General features: G+C 41.7%; 1 protein-coding gene across 1 annotated transcript in view; it reads right to left on the bottom strand.

Moving 5' to 3' along the window:
* The window catches only part of PC (pyruvate carboxylase), a 628,691-nt gene that overhangs the window by 191,053 nt on the left and 412,421 nt on the right, over positions 1-25,217 (bottom strand). The window lies entirely within an intron of this gene.

Below are 25,217 nucleotides of genomic sequence, written 5' to 3'. Positions count from 1 at the left end.
AAATTGGAGCCCCAGACACACCAGGTCCTCTCTTCTACTCGTACTAGATCACTCAGCTAGTTAGACATTTGTGTACAGTATTGTACTTATGTTGGGACTATGCATGAAAATCCCTTTATTTATATATATGTAACAGCATGAAATTAAAGGTGCTCTAAAAGAAACAATAACTTACATGGCTCACCCTAAATACTGTACAAGCAATAATACTAAGTCATACCAGCTCCAGAATAATCCAGAGTCGGTAATAAGGAAAGACCTAGCAGCTGAATTATACTGTTATAGGACCCCACTGAGAAATATCCCATCATATAGTATATACCATAGTAATGGGACCGGCTGCAGTGTATGATGTAACATAACATAATGGTGATCCATATACTTATCTGGATACAGACTGTAAATGCTCTTAAGACACCGGCTACATGAAGACTAAGAAATACAATAATCCAGTGCAGTATTTGTCTGATATCCATTGTCTAAGTGTGTTGGGCCCTAATACAGAGGTCATAAATAGAGCAGTAGGAATAACAACACAAGCAAAAATCTGTCTGCCAATCTGTTGCATCACACCAGATTACCCCCAGCCGCAAGCACTGGCTCAGGGGAACTAACCACCATGTTCCCCACTGTTTACAATTTCAACCAGCTCCAAGAACCCCCCACCAATTATAAATGACCTGTATACAGTATGGCCAGTATATACAGTATGACCTGTATACAGGCCTGAGAAAGTACATAGAAATGATCAACTTTAACTTATCCCCAGCATGGCCAGTATTAGCAGAGCTGGAGACATATACAGGGAGTATCAGTGCGGCCTCCATTACCCTCACTACACTGTACCAGGCTGTCTCTCTCTCACCACAGGACCTCCATTACATGTGTCCTCTCAGCTCCACCATAGACAGACCCTCAGTCCCCAGCACTCATGAACAGCCTGTATTATATAGTAGTATATATGAGATATCAGCCATGTCTGCAGTGTCTATGGTAAATACATGTATGTGTGGAGCAGTGTGCAGTAAATACATGAGGGGACGCTGTAGCTGTATATATGAAATTTCCCCAATGTGGGACTATTTAAGGATTATCTTATCCTGAGAAATATAGTAATATACATATGATATATCAGCCATGTCTCCAATGTGTGGTAACTACAGGAGGAGACTCAGCCATGTCTCCAGTGTGGTAAATACTGTACATGAGAGGACTCTGTGACTGCAGACATCTTGTGGTAATACTGCATCATATACAGTATAGTTGGTGATACTACACTAGTAGTGCTGTGTAATGTGGTGACACCAGCGCTGTGTGAGGTGATAAATCTCAGTCTTATACTCCCTGATACAGCAGACATGCTTCATCCAGGTCTTGTGATGAGAAAGAGGATGAAGATGGATGAGACAGGAAGTGACATCTATTCCTAACTCCTCCCTCCCTACAGTAACACACTAAGCACCATACACTAAAGCAGAACATACACAGATATATACTCCTACTACAGATATATACTCCTACACAGAACATACAGATATACACTCCTACAGCAGAACATACACAGATATATACTCCTACTACAGATATATACTCCTACACAGAACATACAGATATACACTCCTACAGCAGAACATACACAGATATATACTCCTACAGCTGTATATACACTAAAGCTGAATATACACCGATATATTCTTAAAGCTGACCCAGTCTGTATAAATCTACTCAACTACTGCACAAAGAAGAAACTGCAGGAGTTATTGGTTCCCCCATCCCAAAGTCATGTCCCCTTTTGCTGATGGCTCCGGGGGTGTCTGAAAGATCAGTTTAGTTTGTAGCAGCTGTAACACAGGCAGCCACACAAGGCAGGCGCCAGGAAGTAGGTATTAGGTATGTTACAAATAAATAAGTGCTCAAAATGTGATTAAAAACAAGTGAGGGAGTGTATATCCATTAATGGAGATGGAGTAGGTAGAACCCCAACCCCTATTATATATACATTCTCCCAAGTTCCTTTTTCCCAAACAAATAACAGTAGTGGACACTTGCTAAGGGCTATTTGCTATCCTTATCTGATGGACCTTTGACTAGGAGCAATCTATATATCTCTATAACAATAGCCCTTGCTAGGTCTTATTTGCTATCCTTATCTGATGGATAAGTTGGTTCACTGGGAGCAATCCACACACCTCTATAACAATAGCCCCTACCTGCCCCTGGAATCAGTGGTGTAGCAGACACTATAATCCATATATATCTACTTAATTTTGGGAAAAAGGAACTTGGGAGTATGTATTTATAACAGGGGTTGGGGTTCTACCTACTTCATCTCCATTAACGGATATACGCTCCCTCACTTGTTTTTCATCACATTTTGGGCACTTGTTTATTTTTAACATACCTAATAAAGGTTAAGTTTTAGATTTACTCCTTCAGTGAATGAACCTCTCTATGCTGTATGGTAAATGGGACTTGGTCCTATCAGGCTTGTCGGCTGATATTGTGAATCTGGATTTCCTGCGTGGAATGGTGCCTAGGGTAGATATCAGGATGATCCTTAAAGGGGCTGTACAGGGTTGGACAATAAAGTCTTCTGCTCGAGGCACACTTGTCCTTAAATTATTCAAGGTATTGCAGCTTCAATGGCACTAAACTACAATACCAGATACAACCTAGGCACAGATGTTGTAAGGGAATTGCTAGAGGGGCAATTCCCCAGTAGCTGCTGGTGAATCCTGGGGAGAGGGACACAACAAGACAGTGTACCCTAAACTGAATCCCCCCCTTCCCCATCCCTTCCTTCTTGCCTATCCTGTCCTAATCAACTGGTGACAACTGGTCGACACGCCTTTCCTAGGCATATGTGTGACACAGAATGCAGACAAGACAAACAACAACAAAGGGATGTCAGCTACCAAGGGTTTAGTAACAGTCGAGCAATGAAGTACTGAAATGAGATCCAAGAGAATAGTCAAAGGTAAAGCCAGAATACAGGTAACAAATCAGCAAGAGTAACAGCCAGCAAGCACAAGGCAATAGCAATAACAAATTCACCAAGGTGAATGTAAGCCAAGAATAAATAGGGAGGAAGAACCCGCCCCAGCCTTGATAGGAAGATAGGCTGTCAATCACACAGGTAAGGCTAACATTAACTATTAGAGGAGCAGAGGAAAACCAAGGTGAAGGAGATGAGAGTGGTGGAAAATCAATCACCAAGGTGAAGGAATAGGACAGTGTTCAGAAAATACAAGAACCCAAAAGAAGAAATCACAGCCAGACACATCTCCTGCCCCACAGTCGGAGGATGGCGCCAAAGCCCGGATGGATGAAGATGTTACAGGTGTGATGCTATTTCTATAAGGAAGCGGCCATCTTTTAATCCTGTATAGTCCCTTTAAGAGATAATACAAAAAATGAGTGCTGTATACAGTAAAAACGCAAGTGCTTATCTTACACATTTGTTATTTTATTGCCACATCTGGACTCAATTCTTTAGGAGGCTGGTAAGTGTTTTCTCCTACATGATGACATTTAGCTAAAAGTTATTTACAGTAAAACCTACAAAACATACAGAATCATTCATCTCCCTATTTTCATATTGTCATTTCTTCAAGGAGAACGCATTTTGGGGAGATTTCTTACTTATTTTGTAAGCTGCAGGGTTTTGTTTTTTTTTACAACACACCCAGATACTAATGAAGAAACATTAATTAACATCTAATTACAGTGCAGAAAATTAACCTGCTGTCCCAGGAGTAATTAGAAGAGAATTCAGCCCGAGCTAACGGCATCTGATTCTGTGTGTAATGAATGTAATTGTTGGAGTGTGTCCAAATGAAATATACACAACATTTTCCTAGAAAGGGGAATAACGGAGGGTGGAAATGGAAGAAAGCAAATAATTTCATGGACAAAAGGAGCTTGGTTTAAACTGGCAATTAGTCTAAGCATGACTAGCATGAAAATCTTACCCATTTCACAGCTTCAGATATCAAGTTGTCAAAAAGCTAAGATGTCTATTATGCAACAAAATGCGCAGCAGCTTTTCTGAAATTGTGTAGAATACAATGGTTATTTTCCTCCAATTTTATTTATTTATTTAGCAAATTCCAATTTGTCTGTTATATTAGTATCCAAATCTTATACAAGGCGTCCTCTCTGTTCTGAGAAGCAAATATCACTTCTTAAAGAGGACCTTTCACCATATCCGGGCACAGGCAGTTCTATATACTGCCAGAAAGCTGACAGTGCGCTGAGTTCAGCGCACTGTCGGCTTTCCCGATCTGTGCCCGGTGTGAAGAGCTTACGGCCCGGTACCGTAGCTCTTCTATGGTCAGAAGGACGTTTCTGACCATTAGCCAGAGACGTCCTGCCTCGCGGCGCCAATCGCGCTGTGCTGTGGAGCGGGGAGGAACGCCCCCTCCCTCTGCTCACACAGCTTGTCCGTAGACGAGCATTATCAGGAGAGGGAGGGGGCGTTCCTCCCGGCTCCACAGCACAGCGCGATTGGCGCCGCGAGGCAGAAGGACGTCTCTGGCTAATGGTCAGAAACGCCCTTCTGACTGTAAAGCGCTACGGTACCGGGACCGATAGCGCTTTACACCGGGCACGGATCGGGAAAGCCGACAGTGCGCTGAATTCAGCGCACTGTCAGCTTTCTGGCAGTATATAGAACTGCATGTGCCCAGATATGGTGAAAGGTCCTCTTTAACTAGGCAGAATATTCACTTATGGAGAGATAACTACAGTCACTGAGTTTTCTAAAGCACATATAAATCAGAAAGGTATTCATGTGTCCTTCCTTACCTGGTCATATCCAGATATGTGTAACAGAAGTTATGTAGTTTTTGTTTTGTTTTTAACAAAGAATGGGTTTTTTGATAAATTAGCATAAATTGATATACTAAATATTCTATTTGTTTGAACATGTAGACATTGGGAGTGTGGAGAGGGATCTTTTGTTAGCTTGTCACAATATTTAGTTGAATTGGTTTCATAAGAAGGTGAAAGCTTCAGCCAAATTGGAGATCAGTTAAGTGTGGGCACATCCGTATGTACAGTTCTATGAAAAAGTTTGGGCACCCCTATTAATCTTAATAATTTTTAGTTCTAAATATTTTGGTGTTTGCAGCAGCCATTTCAGTTTGATATATCTAATAACTGATGGACACAGTAATATTTCAGGATTTAAATGAGGTTTATTGTACTAACAGAAAATGTGCAATATGCATTAAAACCAAAATTTAACCGGTGCAAAAGTATGGGCACCTCAGCAGAAAAGTGACATTAATATTTAGTAGATCCTCCTTTTGCAAAGATAACAGCCTCTAGTCGCTTCCTGTAGCTTTTAATCAGTTCCTGGATCCTGGATGAAGGTATTTTGGACCATCCCTCTTTACAAAACAATTCAAGTTTCCCCCCCCCACACACGTATTGAGTGCGGGGGGTGTTGTTCATCTTTTGATCTTCTGCCTCAGACAGCAGGGGGTTGGGGATGCTAGCGGTAACATTACAATAAATACAGTGCAGTAATATTTTGTGCAGTAATACTCACAGGAGACAACTTCCCACATTTCCCGTCTCTTCCCTTTGGATCGTCATGACCACTTCTTCCAGCTGTGACTTGACTCAGCTGGAAGAGTTTGAAAAAAAGACATCTTTGACTCCTCACTTCTCCACGCACCCAACCCTTAAATATATATATGTATCCCAAAGTGTCACCTGCAGCCTATATTATGCCCCACAGTGGCACAATAGACTGTGGGGCATAATAGAGGTTGCAGGGGGGGGCGCTGTGGGGCATAATAGAGGTTACAGGGGCCACAGTGGACCCTTCAAGCTCTATTATGTCCCACAGTTACCCACCCATGAACTATTATTATACTCAGGGGTCTTTTCAGACCCCCGAGTATAATAATCGGAGCCCCAGGAGAGGTGAGGGAACATAATAAATAGTGTTACTCACCTCTCCGGGATCTGATGTTACTCCTAGCAGGCTTCAGTCTATATGGCAATGCCCAGACGTCACGTGGTCTAGGATATTACTATATAGGCCCAAAACCTGTGCTAGCAGTACCATACAGGCCCAAAACCTGTCCTAGCAGTAACAGGCTAGCCTATTACTACTAGCACAGGCTTCAGGCCTATATGGTACTGCTAGCACAGGCTTTGGGCCTATATGGTAATATCCCAGACCACGTGACGTCTGGGCATTACCATATAGGCCCGAAGCCTTCTAGGAGTAACATCGGATCCCGGAGAGGTGAGTAACAGTGTTTATTATGTTCTCTCACCTCCCCTGGGGCTCCGATTATTATAATCACAGGTCTGAACAGAGTCCTCGAAATAGGTAGAGTTTACCAGAGTATGGGATATTGGGCCAGGTTCCAGTCAGGTGACAGCTTTATATGCCTATGAGTCCAAGTTACACTTAGGGAAAGGATAATCATTGCAAGGGATTTCTACGGTACCGGCCTTTGTCCCCCGGACAGTTACATTTTTAGGATACTCACCAGGGCTCACACGTACTTCCCAGGATATCACTCTTTGACCATGATATTACTAATCGACCATGAATTCTATACTCCAGACGAAAAGGTCGACATTGGAAGACATTAGCGTATAAACACAGCTTTCTTCTTGTTAGAGTAAGACCAATGCATTTAGCTTGTGATTTGTTGCTCCATTAAGAACATAGTATCTAATCTCATGAACTGATATCCTTGCACATTGGTCTTCCAGATGGTTACATATGTTATGCAGCTTAAGTCTACCATTATTGTCTCACAGTCCAGGAAGGTGTGATCTATTTATAAGCATACTCATCTCTTCTTAGTGTGTTTATTAACTGTTGGGTCACCTTTGCCGTTTTTTTGAGTTACCGTTTTATTCTACCAATGAATTAAAGTTATGTTTTAATGGGCATCTTTTGTATCCGTTTTTTCTGTCCTGTGGTGATTCCTTGTACGTAGCATCCTTTCAGGCTACTGTACATGTTCTGTACATATAATATCCTTTCAGTGGTAGAATCTCTGCAAAGTCAAGTTGTAGTAAAGTATGTTCCTGCTGCAATTCTGAGACGTTGTTTGAAGACATCGAGTACTTTGAACAGTGATACTTATATCATAATCTTCAGAATACATAAGAAAATATGATAGTTTCGTGCACTATTCATCATCCTACATACTGACCTTGCAGCAGCCTTCCATTCTGCTGCAAATATACCAAGCAAAGAGAGTCCAAGACAAACCTGTTCTAAGAAAATCCAATCTTTATTAATCCCCCACCCCCCCAACATGTAAAAAGAGACTATATATCCTTCATGAGGAGCCTTTCTCAAGCTGGTGTTTGTTTTCGCCTTGATAAGATGCCACTCTATAGCCAACATATTGCCTTTTTTGAATAAGATTGCAAGTGGTCTCAGCTTTGACCAGGTTCAGAGGCCAGGACGCTCACAGGTCACCCTCTACCTCTAGGGTTGGTGTGGGAAGATTTATGGCGGACACCCTTTCATCGTAGAAAAGAAAGAGACATTAACCCTTTCCTGGCAAAATTATCAGGAATAGTCAAGGAGGAATTCTGTCGGAGAGAATATGGAATAAAAGGGTTTGATCTGAGCCTGGATAACAAAATGTAGATGCTGCTAAAATGTATGGATTGGATACAACTGATACTTCTAATGATAAGTTGCACAAGGGAACCCAAGCTTTTCCAGCAGGCTCCATAAGCATTTAGTTATGCCCCTGGACAGGAATAACTGGCCACTACCAAGGCTGCTCTATGCTGTTTCCCTGATAGAACCGAATGGGGACAACAAAAAAACAAAACTGTGACACTATGTAAACATCTATGCTATGCTTTTGCCATAACTCCCATTCACCTCTATGGAAATTATGGAACAGCCTAGAGCAAGTCCACTCATCTATTTCTATACATCACCTAATGGTGATCAGAACTTTTAGCCAATTATTTCCATCTCAGCCATGATTTCCTAAAATGAGAATAACCCTTTAAGCCATTTCAATGAAAAATATTTTTGATATTGTTTTTGGAGTAGTGGCATACCATAGCATGCTAATAATAAAGTCAATGTATAAAAGCCAGCACATTACAGGCTAAATCTGTTTAGGCTCCATTAATGTTAGCATCGCAGCTTCATTTTTTAATGGAGCTAATGCTGCTGTAACAGATCTGTTTTTCAATGAATGTAGATTGTGCTGGACCTTATTGACTTTTATGGGGTCGGTCAGGGTTCTGGAATTCTTAGTAGCAAAAAATGTATCCCTGGCATCAAAATATTGGAAAGAATGTCAAAAACCCAGACAGAACCTATCCTAAAGAGTAAATGTTTGCCCATGAAAATCTGTGATACATTACAACTGAATCCCCCATGTGGTAGTCTATACAGTGATTACAGATAGGGTAACACCAGTCTAAGTGCTATGATCGCACAGTCCTACAATTGAATCGACATACATGAACTTTTGTTCATTAATCACTTTGATACAGCTAATTGGTTTGGTGATTAAAATCTCATTAGAGGGATTTTTTGGATCTTGTGGGCCAGAAAGGCTTATTAGAAACAGGGTGCCTTGGATGTGTTTTCTTCCCTTTGAGAATTTAATTTCATGAGATTAATTGCATAAAATTGTCTTCAATCATACCGTTCTTAAGAAATTAATCTCATCAGATTACATCGCAGAACGTAAACAATGTGTTTGCAGTTGTCTTCACTGAAAATACCTGCTTAGTCCTTCCCTTGTTGTCTTTGCTTACATTGCCTTACAAATCAGATTGCGGCCTTAGAATAACTATATATCCTACTGCTATACAGATACTTGGCATCTGTGTATGAAAATACAGCAAGTGAAGGAAATGGGAAACTGTCCAGCTGTTATAGACTGCAGTTACAGATTGTGTGTGTATTTGCCAGGGTCCAGATCAAGCTTTGTATGACGCAAGCACTATTTTTCTAATTGAGACAGTCAATTGGAGATCATACCCTGTGCACACTGCTTGCTTATTATGCTTCTCTACTTTCTACTTTACAGCAAGAGCACAGAATAGAGGACAGAGCAGCTGTCAAATAAATTCAATCACGGTTTCAATTATTTCAAGGGATACTTTGAGAGTCTTCAGATTATTTTGCATCGCGCTTTCAAACTCAATACAACTCAAGCTCTTCTGCCTAATCCAGACTCTGCCACAATGTTTCTAGTGATAGAAGTCCCCGGAGATATTTCACTACTTATTCATTCAAGGCCTCCTATGCACAGAAGCTATACAATGTCACTTAGAGTTCCTGCAGCTCTGTAAGACTCTGGTGCAGGTTTACTAGTCCTGTCCTATTTTTAGAGAGAATACACTTGATGGTTTATAATGCACCAGATTTATCACAATGGTTGATGCCGGAGGTTAAATAGGGTAAATCTTTATATGGTCTAGTCTAAGGCTTGATTCGCATGACAGTGAATACTGGACATGTAATGTCCATTAACATACTTCACACGGCAGCATTAAATTCAATATTAGTGAATGGGAGCTATTCACATGACCGTTATATACACTCACCGGCCACTTTATTAGGTACACCATGCTAGTAACGGGTTGGACCCCCTTTTGCCTTCAGAACTGCCTCAATTCTTCGTGGCATAGATTCAACAAGGTGCTGGAAGCATTCCTCAGAGATTTTGGTCCATATTGACATGATGGCATCACACAGTTGCCGCAGATTTGTCGGCTGCACATCCATGATGCGAATCTCCTGTTCCACCACATCCCAAAGATGCTCTATTGGATTGAGATCTGGTGACTGTGGAGGCCATTGGAGTACAGTGAACTCATTGTCATGTTCAAGAAACCAGTCTGAGATGATTCCAGCTTTATGACATGGCGCATTATCCTGCTGAAAGTAGCCATCAGATGTTGGGTACATTGTGGTCATAAAGGGATGGACATGGTCAGCAACAATACTCAGGTAGGCTTTGGCGTTGCAACGATGCTCAAGTACATGGTCCATTGTCAAGGACTATCAAAACGTATGGCCATTTTCATGGATTACTCCATACCCTGAATTGTATGGGGAATCTGTGAAAACGGATTCCCCCTGGGTTTAAGATGGCCATGAAAAATGGATGTTTTTCACTGTGAAAACTGCCAAAAAAAGCTCACACATTCCCTTAGGAAGTGATGATGGTGGATTTATTGAGCAAGTTCAAAAAGGGCCTAGATGTTTTACGTGAACAGAAAAATATTACGGTTTATGGGTTTTAGATTTTGGTAAGGACTAGAGATGAGTGAACAGTAAAATGTTTGAGGTTCGATATTCGTTTCGAGTAGCCCCTCAATATTCGACTACTCGAATCGAATATCAAACCCTACTATAGTCTATGGGGGAAAAATGCTCGTTTCAGGGGTAGGCAACGTTCGACCAAATTATACTTACTGTGTTTCCCCGAAAATAAGACAGTGTCTTATATTAAATTGTCACTCTAAATATAGGACCTGTCTTATTTTCGGGGGGGTGCCTTATTACAACAGGCAGTCATGCCGGCACTTCCTTAGTGGAGCGTCAGCATGACTGCCGGTTGTAGGCAGTGTAGTGTAAGGGAGGGGGGAAGGTATCATACTTACCTTTCCCTTCTTCCTAGCAGCGCTGGTGCTGCTGTTCGTCCTGGAAGTGGTGAGCGGGGCTTAGCTAGGCTTCGGGGGGCGGAGCTTATCGAGGCTTCGGGAGCGGGGCTTAGCGGAGCTTTGCAAGCTCCACTTCACTGACACAGCAGCCGTGCTCTGTGCTCCGTGTGCACAGGAAAGCCGGCTGCTGCCTCTTCTGTATGGCAGTTGCTGTCTCTGCCTCTGGGATGAGCTGGGAGAGCTCATCCTACAACAGCAGAGGCAGCAGTCGGCTTTGCTATGCACACGGAGCACAGAGCATGGCTGCTGTGTCAGTGAAGTGGAGCTCGCTAAGCCCCGCCCATGAAACCTCAGCTAAGCCCCGCCCATGAAACATCCGCTAAGTCCCACCCCCCGAAACCCCGCACACCACTGCCGGGCATGCCTTTTTTTCAGGGGATGCCTTATATTAGGCAATTCAACAGAAACCCCCGCATGCCTTACTTTCAGGGGGTGTCATACTTTCGGGGAAACACGGTACCAAGTCCACGAGTGAGGGTCGGGCTGGATCCTCTGAGCAGTCTTCTCCTTGCAGCGTTCCCGTGGTGTCTTCTGGCTCTTCATTCACTCTGACAGGCATCGGGCCTGGGCAGAGCCGACTGCGCATGCCCGCACTACAAGCTGCACGGAGAAGACTTCTAAAGGTAGGAGAAGAACCAGCGTTGATTGGCCGACTGTATAGCACTCGGCCAATCAATGCTGGTTCTGCATCGAACTTTTACATTCGAACAGCGAGTGGTACTCGATCAAGTACGAGTATTTCGAATACCGTAGTATTCAATCGAATACCTACTCGATCAAGTACTACTTGCTCATCTCTAGTAAGGACAAGTTGATCCGGGGTTTTATACTGATTGTCAGATTGGAGTTTGGAAGGAATTTTTTACCCTAACATGGGGCGATTGGCATAAACCTCATGTTTTGGGGAGGGGGGTTTGCCTTCCTCTGGTTCAACACTGTAGGGATATGAGTTGCACTTGATGGACCAGTGTCTTCATCCAACTTCATCTACTATGTATCTATGTAAAAACAGCTCCATTGATTTCTATAGTTTTTAGGAAGATAGCTTTTTAGAAGCAGTGCTGTGGACCCAAACAGTCAAGACAGAGACACAAGATATGCAGCAAACTGGTTTATTTAGAAAAAAAAAAAAAACAGGAAAACAAATAGACTTCAGGCACAAAATGAGCAAAATAAAATACAGCCTTAACTTCAGGCAAAAGCAAAATAAAAACCTGCTCGTCTGAGCAACTAACTAAATAGAACTAATAAACTAACTATACATGTCCATTGTGATAGTAAAAAGGGGGGGAGAGAGGAAACACAGCCACCCAGAAAAAAATCACAAGGCAATACAGTGCAATGCTAGCAGTATAAAAGCCCAAAAATCAGTAACTTATAATTAAATTACTGACCCGAACATTTGTCTCCCAAGTTGAAGGACTGGACGCACGGACTTGTCATTCCACCGTCTCGGAACGTGTAGATACAATAGCGATGCAATAAAAGATTGTAGTCCAGCATATCCTTGTTTAAAATGTTTCTTCTTTTTATTGGTTTACAAAAAACTTTTAAAAATGGCAATCACAGACACAGGATGGTGCAAAATGAAGTGGTAGATCCAATACTAGCTGACGCGTTTCGAAACGTGTCAGCTAGGTACTTTGCATCACAATTGTGGAGCATATTGTACATATTAAGCCCCGCTCTTTTTCCCTAAGCTCCACCTCTTTTTAGAGAAGGTGAAAAAAGTGCCTATCCTAAGATAAAATAAAAATAATATAAAGGCAGACTAGATTGACTATGTGGTCTTTTTCTGATGATAATCTTCTATATTTCTATGTAAAACCCAAAGAAAGGTGTGGTGTACATTATGTAGACAAAAATAAGTCAATATAAGGATAGGCCATAAATTTACTGTGCTAACCAGAAAAGCTTGCACTTGATGGATAGCTTCTAACTGTGCGCCAGATACATATCAGCCAAAAGTAGTTCCTAAGCAAACACAGTATGAGAATATCCCAAAAAGGATATGTTACTGAATTCCAGTCCATATAGTGCTCAGTAAGCTCAATATATACCACATGTACACAAGACAAGACAACGGGCCATTTATATTTGCAAAATGAAAAAAAACTTCCTATCAAAATGTGTAAATTCAGTCGTGAGTCCTGTGGATACTAAAGTACAGTACGGTACAGTTATATGACTCAATCTCTGGCTCTTAAGGGGGATTGAAGATTATGCCAATATAGAGTAGCGTGTGAAAGTTGATGCAATTCTGTGGATGCCCGAGGTGAGATGACTCAGGCGTCTGTATTGTAGAAATGATCATCGAGGAGATTTCAGGAGCTCTACTGATGGCTTTAGCCCATAGCAGCATGTTAGACACTGTGAGGCATAAGACTCACCGCTGCTGTGTGCCTACAAATCCTTCTGACTACCAAACCTAAATGGCCCTTACCTTCATTTGCAGTCTGTGTAGTTTCTAACAATAGGTTATATAGAAATGTGGATGCCTGATTCGTTATGGAGGTATAGGATCCACATTTAACAAAGTAGACTTCATGTCCATCCAGTAGCAACGATGCAGTTTTATGCAAATAACCATAGAAAAGATCCATGAGGCTGCCATCACGATGTTGCTTGCGACAGGTTGCATTAAACTATGTAGTGTGGAAGAAACCTCAGGCTAAGGCCCCACATTGCAGAAACAGAGCATTTTTGGCTGCAGTGGAAAAAAACGCTGCATTTTACAGTACAAGCAAATTACATAAGATTTCAAGATTCTTACCTACACGTTGTGGAAAAATAGAGCAGCAAAAAAGCTGTATTTTAAAAAAACTCAGCATGATATGTTTAGCTGTGGAATCGCAAGTGTTTTCCTTATATATTATATAGGGGAAGAAAAAAACGCAGAGATAAACACAGCTAAGGCTCCATGTAGCAAGCTGCAGAAAAAAAACACAGTGGGAAAAACCGCAGTGGCAACACATCATGGTTTGTGCCGCAGTGTTTTTCACAGGAAGACCGCAGACTTTCTGTTTCCATTATATCCATAGGGAAACTGTCTGTGTTTCCGAATGTATAATTGACATGTTGTGGTTTCCAAAACTGCAACCGCTGCACGTATTTTTCTGTAATGTGGAACAATGCTCAGCAGTCCCTGTAAAATGGCGAATCCTTGACAGTGATGGTTACAAGTGTTAAGGAGTTTGATCCACCTTAGTGTGGTTAGGGGAATCTGCGGGTCTCCTTGGCTTATGGGCCAGATGGAAGCTGCCATCTCAATACTGATGCTTATGGCCCCCCTAAGGCGGGCCACATGCGATTGCACCCTCTGCACCCTGTCAGTGTCGGGGGTTGCTAGGTGTGGTGGCATAGACACACAAGTCCAGTTTCTTTAGTCCAAAACAAAGGTAGAGTTTTATTTACACTCAAAAATACAGTGCAGCAAGAAAAGGAAACAATACAAAAATAAATCCCTGCCCGGCTAGGCTCTAACTAAACATAGAATAGGTTACCTCACCTAGAATAACAGAAATAAAAAAGCCAGTAGGATCATTCAGGACACAGCTCCAAAAATATGACCTCTTTCTTTGGCTATCCAGCCAAGCTCTGCCCAAAGTCTGTTGTTGGAGCAACTTCTTAAGCCTCCCTTGATGGGCAGACTCTCTGCAGCTGAGTCGCTGCCAGAACATCCCCAAAGTGTGGACTGGAGGGGGCAGAATGACAGGTCCCACTACCAACTTACCTGCCATTCCTAAAAATCCAGCCCAGTAACCGGAACTCTGAAATAACCCTCATCAGACAATAGTTATCTGCTGAGAAACGTTCTTTCTGGAGTTTTCTCATCTCACCCACCTTAGTAGTCTGGGTGAGATGTACACCCCCTCCATTACCTGGCCGGCCATCGGCTTACAACCCCCTCAAATTACGCCCCTGAACCTGACGTTACTTTGCTTTTGTCAGCCTTTTATATAGAGGTTTAATTTTTTTTTTTCTTTTACTAACAGGTTCATGCAGAAAAAATTGTGGCGTGTTTCTACAAAAAAAATCTGATGTCTCAAGAAGAAAACTACAATAAATCGCGTTGGGACGGAAGTGCTGCTATTTTTTTTTATAGGTAAAGCTCAAAATGGGGTATTGGTGGAATTTCTTTGCAGGAATCCCTGTGCTAAAAGTCATGGGAAAGGATGAAAAGTCAATGCAATGTACAGATCATTTTGAGCTGCAGATTTTTTTGCACAGTTTGTGCTACTGTACAGCAGGCTAATGTATAATAAGACATGGTGTCTATTACTCTGCAAGTGTGCTCAGTGGGAAACCAGCCTATAGCATAAAATCATAGACCTGTAGCTACTCTGTGTGATGCTGTACAGGGACTGCTACAATAGCATTGTTATAACTATAAAAACAGTTCTAAAATAGGTTATAATTTGGTTTGTATTGTGGCTCTGCTTCTACTCCAAGGTATACAATAAACTTTAACTGCTGAAATTTTCCTTCTGACTTGGTATACCAGTATGTCAGCATGTCAGTATATCAGTATATCAATATATCAGTATACCAGGATACCAGTCTATCAGTATATCAGTATACCAGAATACCAGTATATCAGTATACTAGTCTATCAGTATATACCAGTCTATCAGTATGTCAGTATAAAAGTATATCAGTATACCAGTCTATCAGTATATACCTGTCCATCAGTATATCAGTTTACCAGTATATCAGTATACCAGTCTATCAGTATGTCAGTATACCAGTCTATCAGTATATCAGTATACCTGCTGGAAAATATAGTATATATTCCAGTATATATGCTGGAAATATTCAGCACCACATGGGCTCTTCCCAACAAGAAGACCAAAGTCATGGTATTTCAGAAGAAGGGCCACAATAAAGCCTCCACCCCACAATTCACACTGAACAGCTCCACACTGGAGAAAACCAACAGCTACACCTACCTGGGGCTGGAGCTCAGCCAATCAGGAAGCTTCAAAGCAGCAATAGAAACCCTGAAAGGAAAAGCCTGCAGAACCTTCTACGCCATCAGAAGACAACTGTACCACCTCAAACCACCTGTGAGGGTCTGGCTGAAGATATTTGACGCAGTCATTGCTCCGATCCTTCTTTATGGCAGCGAGGTTTGGGGCCCAGCGACCTACCCAGACCAGTCAAAGTGGGATTCCAGCCCAACAGAGAACTTCCACCTGGAGTTCTGCAAGTACCTGTTCCATGTCCATCGCAACACCACCAACATGGCCTGCAGGGCAGAGCTAGGCAGGCTCCCCCTATGGCTCACCATGCAAAAGAGGGCACTATCATTCTGGACTCACATACAGGCCAGCAGTCCTGGCTCTTACCACCACCAAGCCTGGCTGAGCCACAGAGCCCAGAGAAAAACTGACACCCCCGAACCAAGCATCAGCCATCTGCTAAGCTAAAACCCCCAACATGCCCTGAAAAAGGCTCAAATAAAAGGAGTCATTGAGAGAGACAAAGAGCGGTACATCGAGGAATGGAGAAGCACAATAAATAATTCCAAGAAACTCACTGTGTACCAGTCACTGCAAAGAGACTACACCATGGCCACCTACCTGGAGAGAATACGCCATCCCAAACACAGACAGACCCTGAGCCGGTACAGACTGAGCGCCCACAATATGGAGATGGAGACGGGGCAACACAGGCAGACGTACAAGCCACGGGAGAACAGACTGTGCCAGCACTGTGACCAGGGGGCCCTAGAAGACGAGACCCACTTCCTGCTACACTGCACCAAATACTCAGCTGTGAGGGCCCTCTACTACCAAAGACTCTCTGCCCACATCCCAGACTTCATATCTGCTGACAAGAAGAGGAAATTCTACATCCTACTGGGAGAAGAAGAGGCCACTGTGGAGATCGCTGCCCAATACGTGTCCAGCTGTCACCAAACAAGAGGAAGATGAGACTCCACGGACTGTTATACCCCAAACCACCTGCCCCACCCCACCCCACCTCCCCATATAGCGGTCACCAACTAAGAGGAAGTTGAGACTCCATGGACTGTTATACCCCAAATCACCAGTATATACTACCGAGGGAGGAAAATCTAATCTCATGAAGTGGAGTAAAGAGGCTGAGGGGGCATTTCAGGAGTTAAAATCGGTCTTATGTAAACAACCAGTTTTGATTGCTCTCGACTATGCCAAAAAAATTGTGGTACAGCCTGATGATCTTGATGTAGGGTTAGGTGCAGTCCTTTCACAAGTGGTTGAAGGTGAGGAACATCCAGTCACTAACTTAAGTAGAAATCTTATTTCTGCCGAAATGAATTACAGTATTGTGGAATAGGAATATTTGGCCATCAAATGGGCCCTGGAGTCTCTACGATATTACTTGCTGAGCAGACATTTTAGGTTAATTACCAACCACTACCCTCTCACATGGATATCTCGTGCCAAAGAGAGAAATGCCCAAGTCAGAAAATCGTTCCTCATCCTACAAAATTTCAAATTTGATGTGGAGCACCGATCCAGTAGGTTGCAAGGGAATGTGGATGACCTGTCCAGGACACACTGTATGGTGGCGAAAAGTGTTCGCCCCTATAGGTTCAAACAAAGGTGACAAGTGAGATTCTGAAAGGTCGCTATATCTCCCCCAGATTCCTCACTTATGTGTGGTAAGTCTACAATTCAGGTAACACCTTAGCTATGAGATGGCTCCTTCTGTTAACTACTTTTTGTCTTACTAGAGTGCAGCCTTCAAACACAGGTGGAAGCAGGGCGAAACACATGTCGGGGCTCTGGGTGGAGGTCTCAGTGGTAAGCATACTGTTTTACCTGTATAAGGAACTCTTTATATAACAGTTATATGTACTCCTTCTCCCATCTGATATCATCTATATGTGATTGATATCTACCTTTTATTATACTTCATTATATTTCATTCTGCTTTAGCTGGGTGACCCCATATATTTATATGATTATTTTTTATCACCCACACCATATGGGCTTACAATGGATGTACATCTAATTAATTAATGGGCATAATACAACAACAGTACTGACTCATATACACTCACCGGCCACTTTATTAGGTACACCTGTCCAACTGCTCGTTAACACGTAATTTCTAATCAGCCAATCACATGGCGGCAACTCAGTGCATTTAGGCATGTAGACATGGTCAAGACAATCTCCTGCAGTTCAAACCGAGCATCAGTATGGGGAAGAAAGGTGATTTGAGTGCCTTTGAACGTGGCATGGTTGTTGGTGCCAGAAGGGCTGGTCTGAGTATTTCAGAAACTGCTGATCTACTGGGATTTTCACGCACAACCATCTCTAGGGTTTACAGAGAATGGTCCAAAAAAGAAAAAACATCCAGTGAGCGGCAGTTCTGTGGACGGAAATGCGTTGTTGATGCCAGAGGTCAGAGGAGAATGGCCAGACTGGTTCGAGCTGATAGAAAGGCAACAGTGACTCAAATAGCCACCCGTTACAACCAAGGTAGCCAGAAGAGCATCTCTGAACGCACAGTACGTCGAACTTTGAGGCAGATGGGCTACAGCAGCAGAAGACCACACCGGGTGCCACTCCTTTCAGCTAAGAACAGGAAACTGAGGCTACAATTTGCACAAGCTCATCGAAATTGGACAATTGAAGATTGGAAAAACGTTGCCTGGTCTGATGAGTCTCGATTTCTGCTGCTACATTCGGATGGCAGGGTCAGAATTTGGCGTCAACAACATGAAAGCATGGATCCATCCTGCCTTGTATCAACGGTTCAGGCTGGTGGTGGTGGTGTCATGGTGTGGGGAATATTTTCTTGGCACTCTTTGGGCCCCTTGGTACCAATTGAGCATCGTTGCAACGCCAAAGCCTACCTGAGTATTGTTGCTGACCATGTCCATCCCTTTATGACCACAATGTACCCAACATCTGATGGCTACTTTCAGCAGGATAATGCGCCATGTCATAAAGCTGAAATCATCTCAGACTGGTTTCTTGAACATGACAATGAGTTCACTGTACTCCAATGGCCTCCACAGTCACCAGATCTCAATCCAATAGAGCATCTTTGGGATGTGGTGGAACGGGAGATTCGCATCATGGATGTGCAGCCGACAAATCTGCGGCAACTGTGTGATGCCATCATGTCTATATGGACCAAAATCTCTGAGGAATGCTTCCAGCACCTTGTTGAATCTATGCCACGAAGAATTGAGGCAGTTCTGAAGGCAAAAGGGGGTCCAACCCGTTACTAGCATGGTGTACCTAATAAAGTGGCCGGTGAGTGTATGTTGTCTATTGTGATGTACATGTGACACTGCGACCTCCACTCACATTTTCGATGCAATTCTTATTGTTTTTAACTGTTTTGTCTTTTCTTTTTTTCTTGATGTGTAATATTAATAAAATTATTTTTGCATTAAGAACTAGTTTTGTTTTTTTCTTATTTATGTTGTTATTTCTATACGGATACCATATAGGTTTATATACAGGTGGGAGCTGGGCCTCATTAAAGGCCTATAAAAGGTAGCTAAGATCTCTGTCCTGGGCAGTTCCTGGGGGAGAGGGAAGGAGCCGGGTACTGTCCTAACACACTGAAAACTGGTGAGAGTCCAGTCTGAACTGTTGTTGTTACTGTGCTCTGTGCTGACCGTGTGGCTGAAGCAAGTCACACGTACAGTTAGGGTATATTTGCTGTATAGTTAGTAGCTCAGACGAGCAGGATTTCTTTTATTGTTTTGCTTGAAGTTATTTTCGCAACATAAACATATAGGGTAAAACCTGTTTGAACCTGAATTTTTGTGTCTGTCTCTGACTATCTGGGTCCCTTGAGCCTTTTTACCCACACAGAATACAATTATATTGGTATATCAGTATACCAGCATATCAGTATACCAGTATATTAGTATAGTATACCAGTATACTGGTATATCAGTATATTGGTATATCAATATACCAGCATATCGGTTTACCAGTATATCAGTACACCAATATACCAGTATATCAGTATACCAGGAGTCAGGAATCATTTGTAGATTTATTCAGCCCCAATTATGCAGATTTGTCAGTGAAGTTAAAAAATGAACCCACACAAATGGTTTTCAGATATCACGCTGCATAAAATGTCACAAACACTATAGAAATAATGTTTGTTTCCTTTCTCTTCAATCTCAATAAAAACCATGGCAATGGCTCATCTTTATGTAAATTTAATGAGACACATTTAGAAATAGTGTTTACTATTGTAAAAGTGGTACAAATTGTATGGGATGTGTAACAGACTCATAGAAATGGTGTGTAGACATGCATGAGCTTGGAAAGGTTGCAGATTTTGCTGCAATATTTTGAGTTAAAGCCAGGAATGGATTTAGTATATATGTATGTATACTTCATTTACACTTTCCATTCCTATTCAAGACGCTCTTTTTCTTTGTCTCAAAAAACACCAGCGAAATCTGCAACGAAAAAGCTTTCCCTTGGCCTCCTTCTTAGAGATGATTTACAAATTCATGTTTTTTGGATGCAATTTTAAAATTCAGGAGTGAATTGAAGGAAGAAAAGAGGAATCAATTGTCCTTTTAGTTTCATTCACTTTATGATACACACAAGGTTTTGGCTTCATAAACTGCATCTGACACTCTGAATGTGTAACTACACCAGGCAGTTTGGGACACACATGTAGTAATCGTGGCTATTCCGTCTCAATCTATTGTACAGCAGGAATATTGGGGATGAGATTGTCATAGCCACATGTTGCAACTAAAGCTCACAGAGCAAAGTGAGGTTACAGATTCACATCAAATTTTTAACCTTTCTTGTACTCGGGGGTATAACTAAATGGTCGCCTTTCCCTTTCATTATCTATCTGGGCTCAGACCACCATAAAGGCTTGTTCACAATATGTTTGTGCTCACAGGCTTTCCATAATTCATCCCCTCTTAGTGCTCCATACACGGTAATTGTGCTACATTTCTGCCATTGTCTCCCCCCCTTAAAAGGTCAATTCCCTCCTTTCTGACAGCAAAAATCTGAGCTCCATAAATATATTCCTTTGTCTTAGGGTCCATTCACAGGGAGGAAAATGGGGAGGAATTTGGTGTGGAACTTCAGCCCTGAAAAAAAACTGCAACACATCACCATTCTTCCCACAGCGCTTTAAAGAGGACCTTTCATGGATTTGGGCACAGGCTGTTTTATATATTGCTGGAATCGGTCCCGGCACCAGAGCTCTTAAAAGTCAGAAGGACGTTCCTGACAGTCAGTCAGGTACGTCCTTCTCCACAGCAATGCCAATAGTGCTGTACAGTGTGAGCAGGGAGGAACTCTCCCTCCCCTCCTGATAATACTCGTCTCACAGTGCTCGTCCATAGACGAGTATTATCAGGAGGGGAGGGGGCGTTCCTCCCCGCTCACACTGTACAGCGCAATAGGCGCTGCTGTGGAGAAGGACCTTCCTGACTGACTGTCAGGAACGCCCTTCTGACTGTAAAGAGCTACGGTACCGGGACCGAAAGCTCTTTACTCGGGGCACAGATCGGGAAAGCCAACAGTGCGCTGAATTCAGCGCACTGTCAGCTTTCCAGCAGTATATACAACTGCCTGTGCCCAAATCGGTGAAAGGTCCTCTTTAAACAGAAAGTTTGCAGTGTTTTCCTCCGCTGACTTTCTGTTACAATTATACCTATGGGGAAACCGCAGGCGTTTCCGTAGGTATAATTAATATGCTGCGATTTCCAAAACTGCGCCCCTGTTTTGGAAATCGCAGTGTGTTTGCACAGCGGTTTTTACAGCAAAGTGAGCATGGAATTACTGTAAAACACTGGGCATGGGCAAATTGTGGTGTTTCTGTCCCAAGGGGCCCTGGCCTAAAAGAACTGCTGAAAAAATGCAATGAAAGAGTATTGGGTTTTTTCCACAGCATTTTTCATTGCATTTTTGCTGCACTTTTCTCAGCAGTTTTTCTATATTTGTATCTATAGGGAAAATGTTCACATTTACGCAGCTAATATTGACTTGCTGCATTTGAAGATGCAGTTTTTTTCCTACAGTATATGGATGGGATTAGCCAAAATGTATTCACTATGCTGGTACTGTAAACTTCATGCTCATAAATAAAGTGATTGTTCATAGAACAATAATTTTATCAAATTGCAAAAAATGATGGTGTTATTAAATGTTATGGTAGACTCTTCCTACTAATATTATAAATGTGAAAGTTTGTGTGTTTGGATGTTTGTGAGTTTGGATGTTTGTTCCTCAATCACGCTAAAACGCCTGGACGGATTTGAGTGCAATTTTCCACAAACATAGTTTTCCCTCAGGATTGAGTCACAGGCTACTTTTGGTGCCACTAAACAACATGGCTTCCTAGCAGGAGACTCACAAAAGCAGGACTCCTAGCCCCAGCTATAGACTCCCACACACTGCCTGGCATTTCCTGCCTCAACCTGCCTGCACACTCCTTACTGTCACCTCAGGAGTAGCCCTCACTCTACTCACTCACATTTACATATAGCTTTCCACTATACATACACAATACAACACATCACATTGTAATTACATGTATCTCCTATCACTGCTATATACAGTACCTGATATATACAGTCCTATGAAAAAGTTTGGGCACCCCTTTTAATCTTAATCATTTTTAGTTCTAAATATTTTGGTGTTTGCAACAGCCATTTCAGTTTGATATATCTAATAACTGATGGACACAGTAATATTTCAGGATTGAAATGAGGTTTATTGTACTAACAGAAAATGTGCAATATGCATTAAACGAAAATTTGACAGTGCAAAAGTATGGGCACTGTCACTGAAAAGTGACATTAATATTTAGTAGATTCTCCTTTTGCAAAGATAACAGCCTCTAGTCGCTTCCTGTAGCTTTTAATCAGTTCCTGGATCCTGGATGAAGGTATTTTGGACCATTCCTCTTTACAAAACAATTCAAGTTCAGTTAAGTTTGATGGTTGCCGAGCATGGACAGCCCGTTCTCAAATTATCTGAAAACAAAGATTGTTCAACATAGTTGTTCAGGGGAAGGATACAAAAAGTTGTCTCAGAGATTTAACCTGTCAGTTTCCACTGTGAGGAACATAGTAAGGAAATGGAAGACCACAGGGACAGTTCTTGTTAAGCCCAGAAGTGGCAGGCCAAGAAAAATATCAGAAAGGCAGAGAAGAAGAATGGTGAGAACAGTCAAGGACAATCCCCAGACCACCACCAAAGAGCTGCAGCATCATCTTGCTGCAGATGGTGTCACTGTGCATCGGTCAACAATACAGCGCACTGTGCACAAGGAGAAACTGTATGGGAGAGTGATGAGAAAGAAGCCGTTTCTGCATGCACACCGCAAACAGAGTCACCTGAGGTATGCAAAAGCACATTTGGACAAGCCAGCTTCATTTTGGAAGAAGGTCCTGTGGACTGATGAAACAAAGATTGAGTTGTTTGGTCATACAAAAAGGCGTCCAAAAAAAACAGCATTCCAAGAAAAACACTTGCTACCCATTGTAAAATTTGGTGGAGATTCCATCATGCTTTGGGGCTGTGTGACCAATGCCGGCACCGGGAATCTTGTTAAAGTTGAGAGTCGCATGGATTCCACTCAGTATCAGCAGATTCTTGAGAATAATGTTCAAGAATCAGTGACGAAGTTGAAGTTACGCCGGGGATGGATATTTCAGCAAGACAATGATCCAAAACACTGCTCCAAATTGACTCAGGCATTCATGCAGAGGAACAATTACAATGTTCTGGAATGGCCATCCCAGTCCCCAGACCTGAATATCATTGAACATCTGTGGGATGATTTGAAGTGGGCTGTCCATGCTCGGCGACCATCAAACTTAACTGAACTTGAATTGTTTTGTAAAGAGGAATGGTCCAAAATACCTTTATCCAGGATCCAGGAACTGATTAAAAGCTACAGGAAGCGACTAGAGGCTGTTATCTTTGCAAAAGGAGGATCTACTAAATATTAATGTCACTTTTCTGTTGAGGTGCCCATACTTATGCACCGGTCAAATTTTGGTTTAATGCATATTGCACATTTTCTGTTAGTACAATAAACCTCATTTCAATCCTGAAATATTACTGTGTCCATCAGTTATTAGATATATCAAACTGAAATGGCTGTTGCAAATACCAAAATATTTAGAACTAAAAATGATTAAGATTAATAGGGGTGCCCAAACTTTTTCATAGGACTGTATATACTCCTGTACACAGGCTGTATATACTATATAATTACATGTATTACCTATCACTGCTATATACAGTGCCTGATACATATATACTCCTGTACACAGGCTGTATATACTATATAATTACATGTATCTCCTATCACTGCTATATACAGTACCTGATACATATATACCCCTGTACACAGGCTATATATACTATATATTACATGTATCTCCTATCACTGCTATATACAGTACCTGATACATATATACTCCTGTACACAGGCTGTATATACTATATAATTACATGTATCTCCTATCACTGCTATATACAGTACCTGATACATATATACTCCTGTACACAGGCTGTATATACTATATAATTACATGTATTACCTATCACTGCTATATACAGTACCTGATACATATATACTCCTGTACACAGGCTGTATATACTATATATTACATGTATCTCCTATCACTGCTATATACAGTACCTGATACATATATACTCCTGTACACAGGCTGTATATACTATATAATTACATGTATTACCTATCACTGCTATATACAGTACCTGATACATATATACTCCTGTACACAGGCTGTATATACTATATATTACATGTATCTCCTATCACTGCTATATACAGTACCTGATACATATATACTCCTGTACACAGGCTGTATATACTATATATTACATGTATCTCCTATCACTGCTATATACAGTACCTGATACATATATACTCCTGTACACAGGCTGTATATACTATATAATTACATGTATTACCTATCACTGCTATATACAGTACCTGATACATATATACTCCTGTACACAGGCTGTATATACTATATATTACATGTATCTCCTATCACTGCTATATACAGTACCTGATACATATATACTCCTGTACACAGGCTGTATATACTATATATTACATGTATCTCCTATCACTGCTATATACAGTACCTGATACATATATACTCCTGTACACAGGCTGTATATACTATATATTACATGTATCTCCTATCACTGCTATATACAGTACCTGATACATATATACTCCTGTACACAGGCTGTATAACACATCACATTGTCTGTATCACAACATACACAATATAACACATCAAATCACATTTGCTAGCCCACCAAACTTTTTAAAGCACTTTTACAGTTTCACACAACTGTGTCCGCCCAATGCTCAACTCACCGCAGACGAAGTCGCGGGTAAAAGCTAGTAGGTTATAAATTTCCAAGATTAGACATTTATTGGATCGTGTTGTGCAGATATTATAATAGCATTGTCCTAACAAAGTTTGTATCATGAAGATGATGATATAACAACAATAAAGTATA

This window comes from Leptodactylus fuscus, chromosome 7 (assembly GCF_031893055.1).
Source record: "Leptodactylus fuscus isolate aLepFus1 chromosome 7, aLepFus1.hap2, whole genome shotgun sequence".
NCBI classification, from domain to species: Eukaryota; Metazoa; Chordata; class Amphibia; order Anura; family Leptodactylidae; genus Leptodactylus; species Leptodactylus fuscus.
The sequence above is the reverse complement of the archived record's forward strand: the minus strand, read 5'-3'. Positions and strand labels throughout refer to the sequence as shown.